This window comes from Dipteris shenzhenensis, chromosome 15, assembly GCF_047967505.1.
Source record: "Dipteris shenzhenensis isolate YYH24624 ecotype China chromosome 15, Dip_SZ_1.0, whole genome shotgun sequence".
Taxonomy (NCBI): Eukaryota; Viridiplantae; Streptophyta; class Polypodiopsida; order Gleicheniales; family Dipteridaceae; genus Dipteris; species Dipteris shenzhenensis.
The window spans coordinates 41,434,946-41,447,019 of NC_141610.1; positions in this window are offsets into that span (position 1 = coordinate 41,434,946).

The following is a 12,074-nucleotide window of genomic DNA, read 5'->3' on the forward strand; positions in this document are numbered from 1 at the left end:
ATGTTGTGCTGACTCGGGAGATGTAGACGAGTCAACACACTCACATCCCTACAGGTCTCCACTTGGTCCCGGACCTAGTACCAATCAAGTCCCTTGCCCTCTCCTACTCCCACTACTACTCCTCACTCTGTAAGCGCTCGCACAAACACCACTCGCTCTGACTCTCCCACCACTACCATGAGTCCTCCTTACTCGATCGAGGACTTGTCTTATGAAATCACAGTTGCTGGAGAGATAATAGAAAATAAAAAGGGCTCAATAGTGATGGCCATCATAAGGCGGTTGATGATCCACCACTTTAGGAGTGGCATAGCTACTACTGATTAGCGGTACCAAGATGAGGGAAAGAAGCAGGCAGTCATTGATGAATTGAAAAGACAATATCCTAACCCTCCAAATTGGGAGTTCAATTCAGATTACATGAAAGAGCGCATGGGGGTCCTCTTGAAGCATCGTAGGTCAACCTTACGTACTTCCATCACAAAGGGGAAGGCTAAACCCAGTTGGGAAGACAAAGCTGATTGGAAGTTTTTCAAGAAGAAGTACAAGGACCATCCCGAACTATTTGAGGGTCAGAGGAGGGCTGCGAGAAGATGGTTGGACTCCATAGGTACTTTGCACTTTGGTGCAGGTGGACGGTTGGCATTCGAGGCAACCATGGTAAGTCTACTTCTTCTCATGTAATGTATTGTTCTATTTGCTTTACTACATATTGCTTGCGCTTTATCTAACTCTCATAAACTGGGCCCACAACAAGCTGCGATGGGTCGCCTTCCTACAGACATAGAGATGAGACACGTGTTTTGCATAGGAACAAAGCCGTGGTTTATTGAGCAAGAGGCACTAGGAGCGACGATTGATTGGACTAAGGTGGTTGCTCGCACGGTATAAGTCTACTTCTACTTGTAATCTCACTTTTTAAACTATTTTATTCTTTAAGTTCCAATCTAATTTCCAATTAATATGGTTTCACTCTTAGAATCAAAGCTCGAACATCCCATCAGCGGAGGTGAGCGATGATGATGAGGAATTATTCTTACATGGCTTCGACAAGGGCCAGGGATCAAGCGCAGCTCATGAGGGCCACGGATCAGGCCAATGTGACCAGGACGAGAACGACAACTTAGATGAGTAGTAGTAGTAGTAGTTTGCATATTCTTCGCCATGTATATGCTTTTGTATATTGGCTCGTTTGATTCAAGTTGTATCACGTGTCAAACATCCAGTGCAACTACTGTCATAAGTTTGGACACCATGAAAGAGATTGCCACAAGAAGCAGTACGACCAAGGCGATCAATCATGTAGCGATTGAGGGGATTTTCACGGAAGAGGAAATCATCTTGGTGGACATTCTAGTCACAGTCCTTTTGCAAATGAACATGGGAATATGTTTCTTGCAAATGAGGAAATGCAGCAAACTGATACAGCGCGTACCTAGACACTGATTGCAATCCCAAAGAGGATTTCAGCTATCAAGTCGACCAAGCAAATCAAGATCCTTGGTACATCGATAGCAGTGCATCATCTCACATGACAAATCATCAGGAATGGTTCACGGAGATGAAACCATTAGAAGGTCAAAAAAATGTCATCTACACAGAAGGTTATACACCGAATCCAGTTCAAGGGATAGGTGTTATCCCTATGAACAATTTCACTAGTATGAAAGGATTGGTGAAAGATGTACTCTACATTTTGAAGCTTAGCAAGAACCTCTTGTCAGTAGGTCAAATGATGGAACACAACTACCGAGTCATGTTCGACGGAGATGAATACACTATCAAAGACAAATCCAAAAGATTTCTACTAGTAGCAAAAGGTTTCAAGGAAGGACACTTGTACAAAATGCTAGCTACAATAATAGAGAAGCATGGCACGTCAACTCAACCGTAATGGATGCCACTATTTGTAAAATGGCAGTTGTTAGATCTCAACAATCAAAATATGGCAATTAGGATTCCTAAGCTACAGTTTCTTGGAAAAGTTTGTGAAGCATGCTGCTTCGGCAAAAAAAAGTGAACCAACTTTGGTAGAAGCACCTCTCAAGCAAGAGGTATTCTTGATTTGATTCACACAGATGTATGGGGTTATGCCCAGACCCGCAGCATCAATGGTTCACTTTACTACTTGACTTTCATCGACGACTACAGCAGATATTGTTGGGTCTATTTTTTGAAAGAGAAACTTGAAGTGTTTTCCAGATTTCAAGAATTCAACGCCATGGTAGAAAACCAAACAAGCAAAAAGATCAAAGACATGAGATCAGATAGAGGAGGTGAATACATGTCTTCAGCATTCATGAACTTTTGCAGAAGTCATGGCATTTGAACACAATCTACTTGTGCAGATACTCCTCAACAGAATGCAAGAGCTGAAAGGAAGAATGGTACTTTAGCAGCAAACAGTGCTAGAGCAATGCTTAGGGAGAAGCATCTTCCGAATTAGTATTGGGTAGAAGCAAAAGCCACTGCAAGCTATTTGCTTAATCAGCTTCCTACCTCATAGTTGGGAAAGTATGCATGTGTGTGTGTGTAAAGAAATAAGTGCTATGTTTAGGAGATACATTTACTAATCATAATTATTATGCATGTGTGTGTGTGTGTGGCCCACCCCAACCCTAAGGGTAAGACCACATGGTGGGAGTAAGCCCACCATGTTGAACTTACTCCCCACTAACTGATAATATGTGAATAAAGATGGACATGCATGATAAATGTTAAAATGAAAAATTGATGCTAGTAATAAATGCATAAACCACTTCTCCAAAATTGACATAAAAGTTAGAAGAAAATAAGGTGGATCACAAAAAGAATACGGATTATCCCTGCTAAATAATTATCTAATGGATGTAAATAGCCCGACCAAAGGCTAGTTGGGAAATCAAAGTGTTTGTTTAGATTAAAAATTCCCATCAATAATCGAGCCATACAATTCATTCCATCAATTGTATTAAAAGTATAAAAAGGAGAACATATAAGGATAAAATGTTTGACACATCTAAGTTGAAAAACACAAGAACTAGAGTTTGCAAAAATTTCCACCAAAATTAAGAATTTGTAACAATATTTAGATTGACAAACACAATATTGAAAAAAGATGTTGAATCCTCAGGTAGTCTAGATTTCAAGGTTAGGGTCCACATACTAACACCATCCAAACAAACCAAACAAAGTAGGTCTAAAAACATCATAGTTATGTTTGGGTAGACAAGTAATGCCTGTTTTCCCCGACTTGTTATCACTTTACCCAAGAATATAGACAACCATATCGATTCTTAGATAATTAAAAAAAAAATTTAAGTCACAAGTGGAGTAAGGAGCGAATGAGTGCATGGTTGAGAAGGGATTAGAGGAGGTATGGAAGGATTAGTGTGCTTGGGGTGTGAGATAGTTATCGAAAAGAGAGTGTAAAGGGGAGATTTCATGGGGATTGTACATAAAAGAACAATTCAAAGTTGGGGAAGTATACATGTGTGTGTGAGCGTGTGGGTGTGTGGGTGTGTGTTGGGGGGGGGGCTATGTGCTTCTAAAGAAATAAGTGTCTATGTGTGTGATATACATTTACTAATCAAAATTGTTGTGTGTGTGTGTGTGTGTGTTGGGGGGGGGTTATGTTCTTGTAAATAAATAAGTGTCTATGTGTGCAAGATACATTTACTAATCAAAATTATTGTGTGAGTGTGTCTTTTTGTGTGGCCCACCCCCAACCCAGGGGGTAAGACCATATGGTGGGGAGTAAGCCCACCATGTGGAACTCACTCCCCACCAACTCATAATATGTGAATAAAAGTGGATCTGTATGATAAGTGTCAAAATGAGAAAATGATGCCAGTAGTAAATGCGTAAACCACTTCTACAAAATAGATATAAAAGTTAGTAAAAAATAAGGCGAGTAAAAAATAAGGCGGATCACAAAAAGACTAGGGATTATCCATGCTAGATGGATTTGAATTTGTATGGCACTAGCCTGCCAACCAAAGGCTAGTTGGGAAATCAAATTGTATGTTTAGATTAAAATGTCCCATCAATAATTGAGCCATACAATTAATTCCATCAATTGGATTTTAAAAAAAAAAAGGAGAACATATAAGGAAAAAATATTTTAGACATGTAAGTTGAAAAATGTAACAACTAGAGTTTGCAAAATTTCCACCAAAATTAAGAATTTGTAATAATATTGAGTTTGACAAACACAATATTGAAAGAGAAAACAAATAAGAGTATGTACACCAAAATTGAGATCAAGACACTCATATATTGATAGTGAACTTAACATAAAAATTAATGTACAAAATGTACTCACTATAAAAATGTGAGGGCCAAATTACACATACGAAGTCTCGTCAATGTCAAAACAATGAATCAGTGGCATTTACATCGATGGCTTCATCTTGAACCAAGTAGAGCTTGTATGCCAAATATGTCTATCTCAAGGTTTACATACAATTGATCACCTATATCATCATTCCCTATTGTATGTCTACCTAAGACTTGATCCTCTAGTTCACCAGCCTCTAGTTCTCCCTCTTCTTTCCCAAATTCATGATCCCCACCTTCCTCCATTACAATGTCATTATTGTCACCTTCTTTGTGGCCCATATCGTCATCTTCATTCTCTTCTCTAGATCCATCGCCATCATTACTTGGATCTTCTTCCGGCATCTCCATATCCACATTCCTATCTTCAAAAGTATGTTTTCTTTGAGGAGCAACTTGGACCACGTACCACCATCTTGGGATGCAAATGATCTCGATGAAAGACCACCTACGTTCAAGATACAAATTAGGTGCTAGTAATTATATTCATTTATGCTTAAGCTGTATAAATAAATATATATATATATGAACATCTACCAAGATTTGTTTGAAAACAAAGATATTAGATTTTAATCAATTCAATAGTATGTACCTTTTCACAATGCTCTAGAAGAGCAAAAGTATCACTTTCATCAGTCAGGGTGGAGTCAATGGCAAAGAAACCATTGCTCTCTCTCCTGACTATAGCATTGGGACCATTGTAGATAGTTCTAAACCATTTGACATTAAGAATGAAAATACTAAATCTTCTAAAACCAACATCATAGATGTCACGTATGTTCCCACAATAATCTACCTCTGAGGAGAGAAGATTGGTATCAAAAGCACTTGCTCGACTATCTTGTACAAAGTTAGCCATGACTCCACAGTCATATGTGACTCTCCTTGAATCAATGCACTCCACATGAAAATGCATCCATGTGACCACAATGCACTATACCTTTTGTACTACAAAAGAACATGATTAAAACAATGAGGATGCATTTTGTAGTGATTGTGATCATAAATACCCAAATTAAGTAGAAAGGTAAGAAACTTACATGTGGCATACATCCAACTCCAAGCTCCTACTCTCGATTAGTTATATTCTCTCCATCATCTTTGGCTTCCCAAAGATATTCTTATAGCCACTCATGGAACATGTCTGGGGAGAAGAGCAAGGTCCGGTGGATATGGCACCCTCTACCTATGCATGACTCTGAATCTCGTCCTCTCATTTATTCTTTTTGCTTTGGCCTTTACATATCTCTCCACCCATCTTTGCATCTTGGGACTATTGAGGACACAAAGCTTATTGAATTTATCTATTTGCTCTTTGCTCATCTTTATTTCAACCCCTTTAACTTGGGGAGCCTCCGCAATGACACGATCATTGTCCTTGATGTTCCAAGCATGTGGCATATCGAGATCCATGGATGCAAGAAATAGTGTAACATCTAATTTGAGACGAACTATAACCTCAAAAAGAGAACTCTAGGGGAATCTTTGAAAGATTTCTTTTTTCATGTGAATTTTATGCTTATTTGAAAAAGACAGTCTTTTTGCACGACAATTTTTGAAAAAATACATAAAAACCATGCTTTTTTGAAATTTTGCTGACAAATTTGGAAAATAGGCACAAACACCTATACTTGGAATACCAAAATTGCAAAAAATACATTAATTTTTTAAAACCAATACAATAAGGGCCTATGCATCCAATGCACATAAAAGGACCACGGCATAACACATTTCAAAATCCTAAAAAGGTACAAATCACATTGTTGCACAAAGATACATGCCACTAATCCTACAAAGAACAATACTCATCCTCTGATCCTACACCTTCAAATACACTAGAGCCTAAGCTTTGTGGGGTAGAAGTTGTAGATCCTTCCTCCTCTAGGCTGTCCACTAGAACATTCTCTGAGTCAACTTGGGCACGTTTAGCTGCCACCCTCTTTTTTGCATGGCGTGTCTTGGCTTCCATTTGTTCACTGCATCTAATTAATGTCTTTGGAAATTTTTGGGATATTATGTATTATGTCTCCTTTGGCAAATGCCCGGATTGTGTTAATTGAAATGCATAAACCAAAATATCTACCTCATCCAATCGTTGAGAATCAATTCTTGGACAATTCTTTGTCACCCTCTTCCCTTTTTGGCCACACTTCCTTGTTACCACCATCTCTGGGTAATATCGACCTGTGAAAGCATCCATGGACTTGGTGAAAAACCAATGCACCTCTATTGACTTGGTCTTTGAAACTTTCTTTTTGACTTTCACAACTTTGGCAATCCAAAAAGGAAATCCACTAGGATCATCTGTTGCTAACACAACAACCATCATACCCACTACCAAGTCCTCGATGCTACCACTCCACATTTCTTGAACCCTTTCCCTGGCTTTTTTGGACTTTCTTGCTCCAAGGTACATTTGTCTCTCCTCCCCAAGATATTTCTTCTTTGAAGGTGCATGTAAATGTGCACTTGAAGAAGCATTCATACATGCATTTACAAAATCTTGTTCAATGCATTGTGGTGGCCAACTAAAATTAGACACATCTTGGGGGTCATTTAGTTGGTGATTGATAAGTATATGGGATGTAAAGAATGGATTCCAACGTGTCCACACCACATCTTCAAAATACATTTTGCAGCATGCTGGATTGTTTCTCTAATCTCATTGACTGAACTGATAGGGTTTACATCTCTCCCCTCTTTCATGGCTCATTCCACCTCCCTCACTGATTGTAAAGGTTATAAGGGTGCCACATACAACTCACGCTATGGAACACACTTCAAGAACTTGAATCCTTTGACTGGAACCCAAGTTAGTGATGTGGAATAGAATTTCCCCCACAACAACATCGTGCCTTCTTGATCTTTCTTAATTTAAAATTGAACACCTATTTCATTAATTTTGGACTTTTCTTGTTGTTTTTAGACGAAGCCCAAAAATCCTTCCCAAATGAAAAGTTTACTTTGTGAAAATATCCTTCCCAAATCAAAATTTTACTTTCTGAAAATATTATTCCCAAATCAAAAGTTCACTTTGTGGCACTATCATATTCACATAAAAATATTCTTTTTTCAATCTATACTTTTGCACCAACATGCAAGAATTTGAAATAATCCTATTTTAGAAATTCTAGCTATACCTAAGTTATTTTTTAATTTAATTATTTTGAATATTTTTCCTTGACATGATAAATTTATAAATCCATGAAAGGAGACTTAAATATTTCATGAAAATAACATTGTCACTCGCAATATGCACAAAATTTTTAAAACTTTTAATAAATAGAAAAAAGACATGATGCCATAAGACCCAAGTTTTGTATTGAACCAAAGAATTATAATAGCAATTATAGCTATCATTATATGTTTACATTGAGAGACGTTGCTCTCAGCTGGAGTCTTTGTATCCAAAATGATATAGATTGAACATATCTTTACAATTTAAATTGTTGCTCTTAAAGAGCCTTAATTCGTGCCATCTGCATAATTTGACTCCCCATTGTCTTATTGCTCAATGTCTTGCCAGGTGCCATCTGCATTAACTCCCACTTGTCTTGCCAAGCCTTGCCCCTTGGGTGCATTGACTTCCCATTGTCTTATTGCTCAATGTGATAGTCCCTTGCCAGGTGCCATCTGCATTAACTCCCTATTGTCTTGCCAAGCCTTGACCCTTGGGTGACATCCAGTGCATATTTTGACTCTCATTTGACATAGGAGGTGATGACTCTGATTATAATTGTCTTGAATTGGCTTCTTGCCTAGTACCCAAATAAAATCCTTCAATGGACTTTAATACAAAGCTTTAATCATGGACATTCTTCATTTGCGTTGTCTCCTTCTACTTCCTTCATGGCGAGCATCCTTAAAAATTCGTGTATATGCAAAATACTTTGCTGTGGTATTTTTATTTTTCCTTCTACCTCATATCCCATGCGCTTCTTTGATTTCTTTGCCCTTGAATGCCAAGACACTATGATTGTCTCCGTCGAAACTTGAGAGACCGCTTCATCATTTGGGACCCACTCCTTCATTATATAATTAGTATACAATGTGTTGTTATCCATATTCTCCTTCCTGCCCTTTGGCTCATACCATACCGCTGTAAATGTTGTAGCTCTCCCTTGGTCATCTCTTTGCACATCAACTACTTTTGCAACCCAAAACTTCACATTCTCATATTCATCATCCGATGGCCGAACAAAACAATTGACCTCTATATCTACTTGTGGCATAAACTCTCTCTTCTTTGGTCCACAATATGGACGTGGGAGTAATGATACAAATTCATTTTCAAAGACTGGAGCTGGGCGCAATTCGTTATGAACATTTGGCCAAAACATATTGCATTCTTCCTTGACATCCTTTGAGCCTCGCATTCTCTCAAGGTCCTTTATTAAATTTCGTGTCTTGTTAATTACAGTGGTAGTGTGTTCTCTCCAAGTAGGCTTCGAATCAAGATATCTCCGAAGCATTTCCTCTTTGTATGTAATAAATGCTTTTGATCCTTCTATTTCACAGTTAGACCTCTCATTGAATTCTTGTATAGGAGCCCATGTTGGATACCTTTCCTTGCTGGGAATTGAAGTTTAGAGACTGTAAGGTTCTTCAGGTTCCCATTTTGTATCATGAGAATAATGTTGCCATTGCATTACGGGTTTTTCATCTTTAAAAAAAAAACGAAAGTAGTGTGGATTGGTATGACCTGTCAATGCATCGACCACCAACTTGCCTGCCACATCTTCTTACCAAGTCATCTATTATCTCCACATCCTTGCATTTAAGCTCCCTTGAGACTGTGCTAAAAACCTGATCGATATCCTCATGTGTATGCCCAACATACAAAAATCCACATTCGACCTCATTGAAGATTCGATGAGCAACTAGCATGGAGCAGAATGCAAACATGAGTACATTCTTATTTTCTTGCCAGCAATTATCAGCTTGTATTCTCAAAGTTGGTGGTAGGCGACCTTTTTCTGCATGTACATTGCGAATTGCCTTCATAATAGATGTTACAACTTGATTGCTATCATGTAGATGCAAGGAATCAATCCATATATCTGCAAAGAACTTAATTCCATGCACTAACACAATGCAAGTAGAATGCAACCCATCTATTATGCCAACCAAAAACTTACAAAGATGGAAATAAGGTATGAAGAAATGGAGTAGCAAGCTCTCTCTTTGGTGTTTTCAATCAGAAAATTTTGCTCCTATTTATTACCTCGACCATTTTTCTTCCTTACCTCTCAGTCTGTATTAGCATATCTAGTTTGCAAGCCTAATCTTGGGGGGAAATTTGCAAAATGGTTATCAGAGCTTCAAGAGTTCTCTTTCTCTTTTGTCACTAAAAATACCACTAGGTCCACTATGGCAGATTTGCTCATAGGACGGGAGAATTTGGGAGAAGAAAAGAAATGTAAGGAGAACATTAAAGATTAAAGGGATACACCACCAACATCTTTTGTCTTGTATTTTGATGGGGCTTTTAGTCCTTCATGCCAACAAAGAGCCGAGGGGATGGTCTTGATGAATTCTGAAGGTCAAGAAGTATGGGCTAGAGGACAAGAGCTTCCAGGTATCACAACTAACAATGCGGCTAAGTATAATGCTTTGATTCTTGGTTTGGAGGGTTGTCTTCAAAGTCAAGTTAAAGAATTGAAAGTAAGAGGAGATTCTTAGCTTATAAAGCAAATGCAAGGTCATTACAAGATAACAAGTCCTCATTTGAAGGAGCTTAATCAAAAGGCTATGGCACTATGTAGTTAGTTTGATTTTTGCAAGTTTGTTCATATAAACAGAAAAGAAAATCAAAGGGCAGATGAGTTGGCTACTCAAGCCATTATAGTACAAGACCGGGGGGTGGTTTCTTTGGTAGACATTGGATGGCCAGAACTACGAGATGTTCAGCAATATGTGGAAGAAGGCATGTTTTCTCGAGGGTTAACTCCACAACAGAAGTAGAAATTGATAAGGAAGGCTTGTCCCTATACTATTGTTGATGACATTCTTTATAAATTGCAAAAAGATAAGGTGCTCTGTCAAGTGATCCATCCCATGGAGACTAGGAGAGTCCTAGAAATGTGACATGAATGCTTTGGTCATTTTGCTTCAGCAAGCACAGCTATGAGAATTCTTAATGTAGGTTACTTTTGGCCATGCCTCCATAAGGATGTATATGAATGGTGTTGAATTTGTAAAGTATGCCAAAAGTTGGGAAGGCGATAGCTGATTCCTGGGCCCTTGAAGCCTATTCCAGCATATGGACCATTTGAGAGGTTGGACTTTGTGGGACCACTCCCTTGCTCATCTCAAGGCAAGCATTATTTATTGGTAACCATAGATTATGCGACTCAGTGGGCAGAGGCCAAGGCCATAGTCAATAGCAAGGCAAGCACAGTTGCAAAATTTCTCTTTGATCAAATTTGTTCATGCTTTGGTTGTCTTTGAAAATTCTCATTGATGGAGGAACCTCTTTTAGAAATGAACTAATTGAAGATGTGGTGCATAAGATAAAGATAAATCATAGCATGTCCACGCCATACTATCCCCAATGTATTGGCTTGCCTGAGAAAACAAATGGATTGTTGTGCAATTCAATGGGAAAGCTTGTAGAGACCAAGAAAAGGCATTGGGATAGGCACTTGGCAAAAGTTTTATGGGCTTACAGAACCACACACAAGCTAGCTATTGGGTTTACACCATTCCAACTAGTGTATGGAATAGAAGCCATTTTTCCCATTGAATTGGAGATACATGTCTTCGCACTGTTGTTGCAAGAATAGAAGGACAAGAGGATGCCTATGCTCAACGTTTGGTATAGATAGTAGCCTTGGATGAATGCAAATTACAAGACTCACAAAACTTAGAAGCTTCTCAAAAAAGACACAAGGCCCGTTTTGACACCAAATTGTGCAAGAAAGATATTGCAGAAGGAGATTAGGTTATGAGATTTGATAGCCTTTTGGACAAGTGGCTAGACAAAAAGTTCATTGGCCGATGGGAAGGACCATATCAAGTCAAGAAGAAGTTCACCAATGGAACCTATCAGCTTCAGGATGTTGACGGCATGGTGATACCTGGACGCACCAATGAGTATCGCCTTAAATTCTTCTATGCTTGGCCACCTTGAGGGCCAACAGACCCTCTCCATCACTAGAGAGGATCTGCTAGGGGGGGAAAGATGTGATGCCAAAAATTGATATTTTTTATTTGGCATTGGTATTGTTTTTCTCTATGTTTGGATAAGAGTTTGAGTATCAAGTGATAGCCTAGCGGCTCTAACTTATTTCTATTTTCTAAGATATTGTATGGGATTGAGAGGATGAGTGGAATGGATCATTGTAAATACCATGTGTATGAATGATATATACATTGGTATGGGATGAGAGTTATTTGTGTATGGGATATTATGGGGTTTTTAGAAAATCGGAAGAGTGAGTCATATAAAGAGGTGGGCTCATGTCCATGTGTTCCAATAATATAAGAGAGTCCACATGCCAAGCATGTGGAAGGCATGTGGAGGAGTATGGAGTCAAGAGGAATCCTTCTAGAATTCCTATGTGGAATAAGCAGAATGTGGACATATGGAAAAGAGAGGGTCCCTATGGGCTCCATGTGGGGAGACTCTTGACTTTCTCAATATTTTAAGAGTCTTGAGCATCTTTTTATGGGACACATGGCAAAAGTAGCCAAAAAGTACATGGATGGTGACATACGGGCTTATGTGATTGATGGGGAAAGGAATCTACAGGTAG